The sequence below is a fragment of the Felis catus genome, chromosome F1 (assembly GCF_018350175.1).
Source record: "Felis catus isolate Fca126 chromosome F1, F.catus_Fca126_mat1.0, whole genome shotgun sequence".
NCBI lineage: Eukaryota > Metazoa > Chordata > Mammalia > Carnivora > Felidae > Felis > Felis catus.
Window position 1 is genome coordinate 23,350,638 of NC_058384.1, and position 14,363 is coordinate 23,365,000.

The 14,363-nt window shown below is 38.1% G+C and overlaps 1 protein-coding gene across 1 annotated transcript in view; it reads left to right on the forward strand.

The window, feature by feature from the left end:
• The window catches only part of NIBAN1 (niban apoptosis regulator 1), a 152,724-nt gene that overhangs the window by 49,131 nt on the left and 89,230 nt on the right, over positions 1 to 14,363 (forward strand). The window lies entirely within an intron of this gene.

A 14,363-nucleotide genomic window follows, 5' to 3' on the forward strand; every position in this document is an offset into this window, starting at 1 on the left:
AGAAGATGGGCAGGGAAAATGCATCCAGTATAGAACTAATATTGCTAATATTGCAGTGTCAATCTAACAGATATTTATCAAGGCATACTATGTGCCTGGTACTGACCTTTCTAGGCTCTTAGGAGTCAGGGACAAGAAATGCACTTTCAATGAGCTATGGAGTTATTTAGCAATAGACAGTAGGAAATCTGTGACAGAATGTAGCAGAGGTTGGGATGGCAGACACGCATGTGAGAATCACTGGGGTGTATATAGCCTGTGCAGTGGGATTGTGTTTCCAGAAAGAGTGGCTGATTAAGAAGCATATAGGAGGTGAGGAATCTGGAATACTGTTCAAGAGGTTTGATGGTGAAGGGAAAAAAAGAGCGCAATTGCCTGAGAGGTAGGTGAGTACTTTCTTTTTCTTCAGAACTTGACCACATTTTGGGGCTTGAAGTAAAACCCAGTGAAAAGGAAGATAATGACAATCCAAGAAAAGGTGCATCATTGATGGGGTAAGCGTTTGGAGGAAGTGGATTGGGATGTCTTCCTTTTGAGACAGGCTGGAAAAAGGAAAAGTATAGTGGACAAGGGATGAACTTGAGAATGGATAGGAGAGAATTAAGATGTATCTTTATTTTCTGGAAAGAGGAAGTCTTCTGGGAGTAAAGGGAGAGCGGGGAAGGGAGCCTGAGGATACTGATGAAGGTGCAGTAGTTGCTTTGGAGAGTGGACAAGGCAGTCACCGAGCATGAGAAAAGGCTTGCTAAATAGTGCTGAGTCCAGCCCAGTCTGGAGCTCATTTGTTTGTAGTGGAGCCAAACGGACAGCTTTGCTCTCTCTTCTGCACTGTTGGGACGCCTGCAGGGATGCTATTAAATACCAAACTGTCCTGATCATAAGACTCAACTGGAAGAATATATTGAGAAGACAGGATTTCCATTCAGTCTTAGTACATTCTCATTCAGTGGGTCTGAGGTAGGGAATAGAATTTTCTATTTTTCTAGATCCCTTAATTTTAAAAAAGAATATGTTGCAGTGACTACAAAAATTGTTTTAAAAGGAAGGCTTTTGATAAAAGGTACAGAAACTCAAGCTGAACCACACTAATTTAATGAATCCTTAATGAAACACAAATCTTGATGTTTTTATTTAATAATGGACTAATTATAGTTGGGGGCAAAAATGGCAAACAAAATCAATTTACTCTATCCATATATTTTCCAGATCTGTTAACTAGGAATCTAAAGTCTTTTTTCTAAACTGAAATAACCCATTTGATTTAATTCTCACATGTAATTAAAACGTGCCTTCATGTTGGGACTTAATAAACTCTAGAATGGCAATTGCATGGTATAATGAGGAATTTTAAACTTTGTTGCAGAAGATATGATTGAGTACATAGAAAATCCAAGATAACTTAAAGATAAATTAATTTAAAGAGTTTTTTTTTTTTCTTTTAAGTTTCTGGGTATAAAACAGCGTGGAGGTTCCTCAAAAAATTAAAAATAGATCTACTCTATGACCCAGCAATAGCACTGCTAGGAATTTACCCAAGGGATACAGGAGTACTGATGCATAGGGCCACTTGTACCCCAATGTTTATAGCAGCACTTTCAACAATAGCCAAATTATGGAAAGAGCCTAAATGTCCATCAACTGATGAATGGATAAAGAAATTGTGGTTTATATACACAATGGAATACTCTGTGGCAATGAGAAAGAATGAAATCTGGCCTTTGGTAGCAACATGGATGGAACTGGAGAATGTTATCTAAGTGAAATAAGTCATACAGAGAAAGACAGATACCATATGTTTTCACTCTTATGTGGATCCTGAGAAACTTAACAGAAGACCATGGGGGAGGGGAAGGAAAAAAAAAGTTAGAGAGGGAGGGAGCCAAACCACAAGGGACTCTTAAAAACTGAGAATAAACTGAGGGTTGATGGGGGTGGGAGAGAGGAGAAAGTGGGTGATGGGCATTGAAGAGGGCACCTGTTGGGATGAGCACTGGGTGTTGTATGGAAACCAATTTGACAATAAATTTCATATATAAAAAAATAAAGTTTCTGGGTATAAGACAAACATATCGAAGTTAAGAGCTGGTAATAACCAATTAAAAATGTAAAAGAAAAAAGATTCCATTCATAAGAACAAGACAAATCCATATGAAATTGGGTTTAGGAATAAATCTAACAAATATGTGCAAAAATCTTCATGAATAAAAATGACAAAATGTCATCAAAGAGCATTAAAGAAGCCTTGACTAAATGAAGAGATATGCCATGCTAATGAATGAGAACAGGGCTGCTGTCTACAATGACTCAGGATGTTCATAGCAGGAGGCTCCTAACTAAAGAAGGGTTAGCAGAGGTCAAAACCAGCCTGTGCTGCATTCTTCACTCATGTGAGGCTGGCTGTAGGAAAGGGTAGCTTTTCCTAGTTTGCACGTAAATGCTGTCTGGGCTAGCAGCAATCTTAGATGGGAAGATTATATCATAAAACTATCAGCCTCATAATAATCACAGATTCACTGTTTTTCCAATCAAAATCCTGACATTGTTTTTCTGTGGGACTTGACATAATTCACTCTATGGAAGAGCATTGGCTAAAGGATATCTAAGACAATTTGAAGAAGAACCAAGTGGGAAGACTTTACACTCCTGATGGCAGAAATTCTTATTTTTTTAAATGTTTATTTATCTTTGAGAGATAGAGTGGGGGAGGAGCAGAGAGAGAGGGAAACACAGAATCTGAAGCGGGCCCCAGGGTCTGAGCTGTCAGCACAGAGCCCAACATGGGGCTCGAACTCACGAAGCATGAGATCGTGACCTGAGTTGAAGTCAGATGCTTAACCAACTGAGACACCCAAGTGCCCCCAGAAATTCGTATTACCACTATAATAATTAAGACAGTATGGTACCAATAGCACAAGGATAGACAATAGACCAATGGAATAGACTAGAGAGCTCAAAAGCAACCTATTCAAATATGCAAACTTGGAATATATCAGAAATAGGCACATGTTGGAAGAAATGCAAAATAAATATTGCTGGAATAATTAGTTATCTGTAGGGTAAAGTATGGATTCATGGCTCATAATCCACACAGAAATTAATTCCAGGTTGTAAAAAGCCTTGTGCTAACGTCCTTTTAGAAGAACATGAGGGAGAATATCATTATGAAGACAATAGCAAGGAAGGATTTCCTAAACCAGACACTAAAAACACAAACCAGAGAGAATAAGATAGTTACATCTGACTTCATTAAACTTTAAAACTGTTCTTCAACACTGTAATCCAAGGGAAAAGACAAGCCACAGATGGGGAAAAGACAACAGAAATGTTTTTATCTGAGAAGGATTCATACCTAAAATTGACAGATAATGCCTATGTATCAGTAAGAAGAAGATGTATGGAGAAAGGATGTGAATTCATAGAATAAGAAACCTGACTGGCCAATAAATATATGGAAAAGTGCTCAACTCACTATTACTTTGATAAATGTAAATTAAGGTACCATTTTCTACAGATCAAAATAGACAAAAATGTATAAGTGGGACAATACTTAGAGTTTCTAAAGATGTGGGAGGAAGGAAGTTCTCATATGCTGCTGGTAGGGTGTGAATTACACAGCTTCCCCCCCCCCCCGCCCCCGCTGCCGTCCCCCAGAGAGAAATTTGGCAATATCAAGTGCAGATGAAGATGCTCGCACTTTGCCCCAATATTCTATACATACACTCTAGAGAAACTAATACTTATGACCCATTTACATTCACAACAGCATTGATTAGAAGAGCAGAAGAGGAAATAAGTGAGAGGCCCATCAACAAGGAGACAGATAAATCGTGAGATGTGTTAGAAGTATATATATCCGTTAAAATGAATACACTAGAAATACATATCACACATATACATGATATACATATACATGACATATATGTGATCTACCTATCTGCCTTAAGCAAGCTGCAGAATGACAGGCAAAGTTGTCAGAAAATATGCATAACAATGCTATTAGTTATATATGGATATATGTATTGATATTTACCTATGTTGTAAGAATCTAAAATGACTTATAGGAATAAATACCGCTTTGAGTATAGTGGTGCCTAGTCATGTTGTGGGGCAGGGTAGAGGGGGCTACAAACGTGGCTGTAATGTTTTGTTTAATCTTTTGTTAGCAAATATGGTATATGTTAAGATTTTGTTTAGCTGGATGGTAGGAATATATATTCTTCACTTTATGTTCTATATGCTTGAAATAGTTCATAATTAAAGAAAACACAGACATAGGCAAAACCTTCTTATTAGTGGCAACACATCTCATCTCTTGACTCATATAAAGTAGGAAACAGAGAAGAGAGCAGAAAAACTTTGTTGAAGACATTTCAGATATCATGTGGGTGATAGGCCTGGTTCACAGCAGTACCTTTTAACCTTGATTTGGTACAAAACACATTCTTAATCAGTAAATAAGAAAATCTACCTAATTAGTGCATTTCCCAGGGAGCCTTATGTTATTAGTCAGCAAAGACTGTAGCTTTAATTGAAACAGTGATGCCATTTAATTGGAACACCTGAATGAGATTAAGGGGTGCTCAGTTAAGGTCAATTCGTTTCCCCTGTGCCCAGAGCCTTGCTGGGTCTCTGCCTTCTTGCTGGCAACTTCTGCCAATTGGGATGTATCTGAGCCAAATGCTTTTACTGTCCTTCATAAATCATTTAATGGAATGTTTTAAATACAGATTCCATGTATTTCTGAATGTATTCTGAAAGACATTGGCATGCTGATTGTACTGATAAATTTAGAACTCATTATATTGAAGCACTAGACATTTGCATTGCTTTTAATTTGTTACTGACCCAATGGTTTAATATGTATAGATTAAATGAAATAAATTGGTAATTGTTTTGGGACTCAATAATGTATTTGGTTGGTTATATCTGTATTAGTCAGGGTTCTCCAGAGAAACAGAACCAACAGAAGAAAGAGATATTTTTTTAAATAAGGAATTTGGAAAAAAATAAAATAAAAATAAAGAAAGGAATTGGCTCATGGGATTATGGAGGCTGATGAGTCCCAAGATCTGAGGTCAGCAAGGTGGAGACCCAGAAGAGCTGAAGGCTAGCTCCACTATGAAAGCCAGCATGCTAGAAGCCCAGGAAGAGACAATGTCTCAGTCCAAGTTGAAAGGCAAGAAAAAAAACAATGTCCCAGCTCAGGGAAGCTAGAAAGAAGGAAATTCCCTCTTGCTCAACCTTTTTGTTTTATTCAGGCTTTCAACTGATTGGATGAGGCCCACCCAACATTGGGGATGGCAGTCTTCATTTTTTATTTACCTATTCAAATATTAACCTCATCCAGAAACACCCTCACCGACACATCCAGAGTATCTGGGCACCCCATGGCTCAGTAAAGTTGACACACAAAATTGGCCATAACAAAAATCTTTCTACTCAAATTTAAGATCATTTCACAAGGCTTCCTGACAATATGGTTTCTATTACCAAAGATTATTTACATTCCTCCATTAATAAAAAAAAAGGAGTGCTTGAATTCTTCTATAAAAATCAATGTAGTATTTAGTAGAAAGAAAAACTCTGCTAAAAACACTGACACTGACTGGGGTGCCTGGGTGGCTCAGTTGGTTAAGCGTTTGACTTTGGCTCAGGTCATGATCTCACTACTTATGAGTTCGAGCCCCACATCAGGCTGTATGCTGACAGCTTGGAGCCTGGGACTTGCTTCAGATTCTGTTTCTGTCTCTCTGCCCCTCCAATGCACTATCTCTCTGTCTCTCAAATATAAAATAAAACATTTTTAAAAATTGACATTGATTTATTTAAAAAACTTTTTTTAATGTTTATTTATTTTTGAGAGAGAAAGAGAGGTGAGCAGGGGAGGGTTAGAGAGAGAGGGAGACACAGAATCCGAAGCAGGCTCCAGACTCTGAGCTGTCAGCAGAGAGCCCGACGCGGGGCTTGAACTCATGACCCGTGAGATCATGGCTTGAGCCAAAGTCAGATGCTTAGACCGAGCCATCCAGGTGCCCCCAAAATTGACATTGATTTAAAAAAACATTTTACAAGTGTTCTGTTACTCAGTAGTTTTATGACCACGGGACAATTAATTTCTTGATCTGAAAATAGGAGGACATTGGAATTTATTATTATGATCCCACCTAGCTCTGGAGGTCTGTAATTTTGATCTTTTCATTAATATGTGGAAGTTGGAATGTGATTGGCATTGGCATATCTGTGCTACCGTCCAGATGAACTCAAGTTGCTTTCTTAGGGATATTGTGGAAGGCAGTCCCAGTTATTTATAGTTCTTTTTCGTATTTAATTTCCTTGGTGCCTGTAATGACTAGTTTAGAGTAAATGAATCTCACCTGTGAGGACTGGCCTCCAAACAGACCTAAACTTAGAAAGTTTCAGGACATTTGTTAAGGACCATGTAAAATCACTTTATAGAAGAGCAATTTCCATAGAAAAAATGGGGTTTCCATAGAACTTGATACTATCTAAATAGTTATTTCTATTAGAGAGTTAATGGGCCTTTTTCTGTCTCCTTTTTTAGAGCATCACATATAATCACTTTGGATAATTTTTCACTAATGTACATTACACAAGAATATTTTAATTTAGTGATTAACTATTTTGCTGGCAACAGATTGTCAAAAAAGCATGTGATGAGCTGTATCTTAGACTGTGCTAGATCTGACTTTATTATTGGAGATACTTGGGTTGTTATCAAGAAAATTGTATTCAGAGGACACAGTGCCTGACTGAATTAAGTGGATAGGAATGAGAACCATTTTGGCAGTTCTTAAATTCTTGTGAGGATAAGTTAGAGCATGCTAAAATAATTTCCACTAATGAGTACTTTATCTGCCTTGTAAATAGTTTCAGAAAGTTAGCTAGCCTACAGAAATGTTGACTAGTTTATGAAGTTCTACCTGCACCTTCCTAAGCCTAGCATTATCATCTTTCATTTTCCTAGCCAAGTCACCCCTACTTATCGTTACCCATATACCCAGACTAACAAAACACGTATCTGGGCCCCAAATACAGTTCTCTAAAAAATGTACTTTCTTTTTACATGAATGGTATAGATTCTTGAGAGAGAAGTAGAAACTATAGTAGAAAGCATTTCAAGCAAATATACTTCTGTGTGAGGAAAAGAAAAATGGAATGAAAGAAAAAAAGAATATAATTAGGAAAATAAAGAGAAACATGGAAGAGACACCAGGACCTATTGTGTTGGAAGGGGAATCACTTAGTAAAATTCCTAGGCTTGTTGCCTGGTTTATTTTAAGTCTGGCCCGATTTCTTTTAATGTGCATATTGTGTTCATTTATATGGTCGCAATCTCAAAGCAAAGAATATTTTCAGGATTCTGGAATAATCTGAGAGCCTCTGATAAAATATGTGCAAAAAAATTTAATAACTATAATTAGACTCAAAAGGAGCAAAGGAAATCTCATTTCAGTTTGTGAATTTCAGCTATGTATTTCTTCAAAACCAAAAAAGGCTGTCTAATGGGCAACCACGATTCCTTCTGAATTCATACTTCTTGTGATGCCTTCTGAAAAAGTAGCTGTGTCAGATGGGTTTAATTTTATTTTTCACACACTTTCCTCTCATATTTATGAGGAAAAAGACAGCCAATCTGCAGCTTCCTTTGGGGACATTAGACAGCTTAGAGAAGTGGCAAAATAAACAAGATTTATTCTCATCAGATGTGTCATGGGAAAATTGGAAGCATGCTGTGAGGTAATGGCAAAATAATCTTGAAAATTTCCAAGCACGTTTTTCCAAATGAAATGAAATTTAAAGTTAGCTTTCGTCTAATTATGGCTAAAGAAAAATGCGTACATAAAAATACAGGTATATTTATATACATATCTATCTTCCAACAATACTATTATAATTTCTTCCTCTAGAAAAAGAGGAGGGCAGACTTAAGATCTCAAAGTTCTAGAAAGCTGTTCACTGGAATAGCTGACCACAGGGATTTTAAATTTTCCCTTGGATAAGGTAATGGGCATTGGAATGTATAGCACGGTAGTGTTTTTCCCTTTCTTGGTGTCTCCTCCATTTCTCTTATTAACCTGTGAGGGTATTATTCTACTAAATCCCTAGTATAGATGGGCACCTTAATTTATTTCAGTGCTGTGGCCATTTGTAGAAAACATTGTTCTTATTTCTGCTGTTAACCTTCAAAATAAAACTGCCAGTTATTTTACCAGAAAAAGATGGGTTTTATTCAAGAATAGCAGAGAGAATTGCAATCTGGGACAAGCAAGCTATGGCAAAATCATAAGCAAATCCACTGAACAAAGGGGAGAGGAACACTTTTTTATAGAGGTAAAGGGGAAGTTGGGAAGGCTGTCATAAACAAAAAATCCATTGGAGTAAACTGGGAGTGGAAGTAGAGTGGTTTTTCATTGGCTGAGTTGTGACTTTCTCCCATTGGCGGGGCTATTGCTAGGGGAGGAGGAAAGCTTTTCTTCTTCCTGTTGGGATAGTAAAGTAGTATCCACCAGCTAGGTCCATCTATTCCTATTGGATTTGCAATTAATGAAGAGTCGTAGGGTGTGAGAGTTCCCCTGCCAAACCTTCTGACTCCGTTTGAATTAGGTTTTCCTTTTTGAATTTTCACACTGTTCACCACTGGAGTTGGTGTCTGGCCCTTACATAGCATCTGTAAGTACATGCGGATTCATGGAATGCTCTTAACAGGTCAAGCTTTGTGGCTGTATTAAAGATACTGGGCCCATTTTTAGAACAGGATTGCAAAAAATTGAAGGTCTTTAACAGTGCAAAGGCAAGTATATTGCAAGCCTAACTCAGAGTTTTGGATCTCTATGAGTTTTGGAAACAAGGAAACTGTTCTTTGTTTATTCCTAAGCATGTCTGTTTTCTATCCAGAGGGTCCTGGCATGATTTTGAAATATTTAATATAAGCTCTTGGGAGAGTTCTATGTTTCTCTTCTGTGGATTAATATCTGAAGTAAATCATAGAGAACATAAGTTGGTTTATATATTTCTTGTTTTTAACACAAAGTAGAGTTCCTGCCAGATAAATTTCAGAGAGTTGATGGGATTAAGGCTGCCCATGAAGAATTTTTTACTTTTCCTATGGAATCTGTTCAAAAACATCACTGTGCTTAAGCGCACACACACACACACACACACACACACACACACACACACACACACCATTTAGTTCAATTATAAAGAATCCAATTTATCCCCATTCTCTAAGGCATTTACTGGAAGAGAGAGTCCTTGGGCATTATTCTGTGTAATTAGATTTTTGCACCTTTGTATTGTGAATTGGGATTTCTGATTTCTCCACCCTAAGGTGCACAGTGATGATGCTCAGAAGCCTGAGACTATAACTGATGTTATAATTCATCAGGACTTTTAAACTTTTATAATTTAAGAAACTCTGGGGGAAAAACAATAGTGGGTATTATACTCTATTTTATAAATATTTAAAATATTTTTTAGAGCTACTTCTCTTATTCCCTCAAATTAATCTTTTTTTGTGTGTAATGTTTATTTATTATTGAGAGACAGAGACAGAGTGCTAGTGTGGGAGGGGCAGAGAGAGAGAGAGGGAGACACAGAACCCGAGGCAGGCTCCAGGCTCTGAGCTAGCACAGAGCCCGACGCGGGGCTTGAACCCACAGACCGTGAGATCATGACCTGAGCCGAAGTTGGATGTTTAACTGACTGAGCCACCCAGGTGTCCCCCCCCCAAATTAATCTTCACCAGAAACCTCAACAGTGTTTACAAAAATGTGTCAAAGGCTTAATTAATCCTCTTCTAATGTCTGGATTTGGCTCGGTTTTCAGGAAATAGCGACTTTGTTAAAATAAATCCATTTTTAAAAAATGTTTGTATTTTTCTTCTTCATAGTAACAATAAAAATGTGACATCTGAAAATAGTGATTTTTGGAAGGTAATATAGGGAAAAAAAACAAAGATGAAATGTTAAGTAAATAAAACTGGGCACAAAATATAATATTCTCAAACTATTAAAAAATAATTATAAAAAATATTAGAAGGAAATATAGCAAAATAATGTTTGGATTGTTTATATCTTTCACTACCTATCAGCTGTTTTTCTAAAAGTATTTGAAGCAGGGATAAATATATTTCAGAGAAGATTTTAGAATAGATTATAGTTGTATTGACCATGCAGATGATGGGAAAACTAGAAATAATCCACTATAAACAGTATCTTTCAAGAAAGAAAACTAGTGATAAAGACTAGATTTAAGTTGAATTACTACAGATCTGGAAGGTTAGCAAAAAACCTTCTAGAATAAAAAAATATACAAATCTATTCAGACTTCATGTAAGTTTTACCTAGACACTTATATACTTCCCATGATTACAGACTGGTCAAGAAAAATAAACAAACTAAGGAAGGTGTTTGTTCGTAAATAATTCTCCACATCTAATTTCATGGACAAAAGTCATCTAAAAGCTTAAAAGGAATTAATCAGGGGGTGCTTGGGTGGCTCAGTCAGTTAAGCATCTGCCTTTGGCTCAGGTCATGGTCTCATGATTGATGAGTTTGAGCCTCTTGTTGGGCTCTGTGCTGACAGCTCAGAGCCCAGAGCCTGCTTCTGACTCTGTGTCTCTCCCCGCCCCCCTCTCCCTCCCCTGTTTGTGCTCTCTTTCACACTCAAAAATGAATAAACATTAAACAATTTTTTTTGAAAAGGAGTTAATCAGTAAGAGTCTTATTTTTTTTTGAAAAACAAATGAATTGAGCTTTGAAAGTGTATATTTTGAATAACAAATATTCAAGCTGAGAATTGGGCCTTTCTCCTTTCTGGGGACATTAGCATGGGTTTCAAGATTATGATGCATTGTACTTTGCTTTATTCTTAAATATTTACTCAACCATTCTTTCATTCATTCAACAAATATTTGCTAAGGACATAAATACAGTATATACCCTTGGAGGAGAGATGAGCTATATTTAAACAGCTGTAGCAAAGTGGAGCACAGTTTTGGGAGAACACAAACGAAGGTGAGATTGTTTCCACCTGGGGAGAGCCAAAAAAGCCTCTGTTGTGGTTGGAATTTCCATCTGGGCTTGAAGGATCTGAAAGTGACTGGCAGGGCGTTTAGCGGGAGAAAGGAGGGGTGAAGGCGTGTATAGGGGACAAGGAGATTTCATTTGAGTAGGAGAGGTAGAAAATAAAGACAATTGAGGCCAGATCACAGGGCCTTTGGTACTGGGCTAAGTGGTTACTACTCTGGGCAATGGGGAACTGTTGAAGTTTTTATGAAGGTAGTGACAATGATCTTGTAGCAACGTGTCAAATGAAACTTGTCAGACCAGGACCAAGAGGATTGTACCTCTATGACTATGAGGAATGCCTCTTATGGTTTTCAAGAGTTCCTTGGGAACATTAAGGGCAAGACTTGGATCTGAAGGACAATTTCCTACCCTGCCGTCTGGGCCTTGTTAACTTGTGCTAGCTTTCTCGTGAGAGGAACCATGGTGGCCAGCTTGGACTCAGCCTCTCATGTTCTGCTCCGTCAGCCCTGGTCTCACTCTGGCCACTCCCCAGAATCTGTCTTGGCCACACTGACCAAGCTTTGGCTTATTTCCCATAATCCTCCAGGCTCTGTGTATCAGCACTGGCATTCCCAACTGCCACTCTGCCTTTGACTTTTTTGTTCCTCTTTTGGAGCTGAGAGCTAGTATGCTTTTGGTGGTTTTTTGTTTTTTTTGTTTTGTTTTTGTTTTGTTTTTTTTCTGCTGTGACTAATACTGAGGGCAGATTAAGAGACTTTTATGGTGTTGAAGCTGTACTGGTTTGGGTGAGGGCAACAGGGTGGATCAACAAATATTGTGGGAATAGAAGTGACAAGATCCAGGGGCGCTTGGGTGGCTCAGGCAGTTAAGCCTCTGACTTCGGCTCAGGTCGTGATCTCACAGTTTGTGGGTTCAAGCCCTGAATCAGGCTCTGTGCTGACAGCTCAGAGCCTGGAGCCTGCTTCAGATTCTGTGTCTCCTCCTCTCTCTGCCCCTCCCCTGCTCATGTACATGTGTGCTCTCAGTAACACGATGAGATTGCTCCTCTGTCTTCATTTCATACGAGGAGGGGAGTTAACTTGTGTAGGGCCCCACTGCTGGTGAGTAGCTGAGATGGCACACAAAGCCATGTTTGTCTGACTCCAGAGTCCATTTTCCTAACCACGGTGGTGTTTTGCCCCAACACCAGGCTTTTATTTAAATGTCAAGATCCCTACTTAGGTGTTCCTTTGTTTGGGTTTAGATAGGCTTAATCTAAAATCGAGATACATTTTGGGAATCACTTGAGGTTCTTTTCCCCCTAGAACTTATGATAGTTAGCTGTTTCATTCACATTTTGAACCAGTCGTTAGGTTAATTACCATAGAAAGCTGTAGTCCCTTTTTTATAAATGCTGCCTGGTGGAAGATGTGTTGGTACTCAAATCACAGAAGCATTTTTTCTCATACATTGGGAGGGAGTGGTGGCATCATAACACCTCAGTAGAGGCAGGGCATCCTTGACTGAGGCTTTGTGATGTGGCAGGAAATCAAGTTTCAAAGCTTTGTAGAGCTCATCATAAAATGGCATCCACCTTCTTTCATTTAAATCCAAGTGCTTGCAAAAGTGCAAAAATTAGTGTCATAAATTAGCAGGCTGCCCTTCTGTGAGACAAAATAGTGGTCACTTGGACCCAAAGGGCAGATTTTGTTAATTGTTTCTATGTTTCGGTGAGGTGAGGCTCATTCTCATTGTGGGAATTCCTAAAGATATCCCACTCCTATGTAAGAAAATTATAGACAAGGATATAGAATTTTATTTCTTATGCATTATATAAAAGCTAAAAAAATATTAACCAATTAGATAATTATAAAGCCTAAGTATATTAAAGTATTATACAAATACTGATTAATAGTAATACCATAGACTCACAGAGCAAGCACAAGCATGCTGATTCAAATTATAGGAGCTTCTATTTGCATTTCTACAGAACCTATTATTAGTGGGTCTCAACACACCTTTCAAGTAATAGTTATTAAAGCCCATAAGTATGACCAAAAAAGGTCATTTTATTGAGGGAATAGGGAATAACTCCCCCTTTCCTCATACAGAGTAGATCTAAATGCCTGATCTAAAGTAGGATTCTCTATAGAAAGAGTATTCATACACTATGGGTGTCTGGGGCTATGATTCCATACGTATAGAAGTTGGCAGCTATGAATTCAAGGTTCTCATATTGAGTATCTCAATCTATGTGGTTAGAACTCTTCACTTATTTTTGAAATTTTATATGCATAATAGCTCTAAACAAATCTTGCCAGTATATTTTAATATTTCTCTGTGACTATATCAAATTTGAAAACAAAAATTATGCGAAGCTCACATGAAAATATTTTAAAATATTTTGGAATTGTTATATCACATTAATTTTTTTCTCAAGATAATATCTTATTCCAAGGACTAACAGCTTGTAAGCACAGCCAGTGAGACCTGTGTTTATTTCTCTACTTTGTAGCAAGTCCTTGAAAGGTGAGGATTTCTAATCTGTCTGGGAATATTCCTTTGCCTTTTCTCCCCTATTTCTTTTTCTCCTTTCCCTCCTTTGCAACTTAACCTACTCTCTAAAGCTAATAAGAACAGGTTGGAAAAGTTAAAGAATATTCCTAGTGCCTGACCCTCCTCTTTCTCCATCTTTTTTTTTTTTTAATTTTTTTTCAACATTTATTTATTTTTGGGACACAGAGAGACAGAGCATGAATGGGGGAGGGGCAGAGAGAGAGGGAGACACAGAATCGGAAACAGGCTCCAGGCTCTGAGCCATCAGCCCAGAGCCTGACGCGGGGCTCGAACTCCCGGACCGCGAGATCGTGACCTGGCTGAAGTCGGACGCTTAACCGACTGCGCCACCCAGGCGCCCCCTCTTTCTCCATCTTGAGTCCTCAAACTACCCCTCTTCCCCCCATGATTGATCCTAAGCATCATTTTCTTCTGGTGCTAAGTCATCATAATGCAGTTGTTGGTCACTATTGTAAGGCAGCTGTACTTCCAGGGTTGTACTTCAGTGTCATGTAGATTTCAAGAAAAGCATGAACTAGTGAGTACTTTCCTTTATAGTTAGGGACACTGGAGCCTGGAGAGAATGAGGGACTTGACTGAGGACATCCAGCTGATTTCTGTCTCCCTGGAATTGGGACCACAGCTCAGGTCTCTAGACTCTTAAAGTGTTTTCCTCTACCTCATAGTAATTATATAAGGCTTTGAGTCACACAAAAAATTTAAACCAGAAACATAGGAGCAGAACTAGAAGAAACAGTTGGTCGATTTTATCCA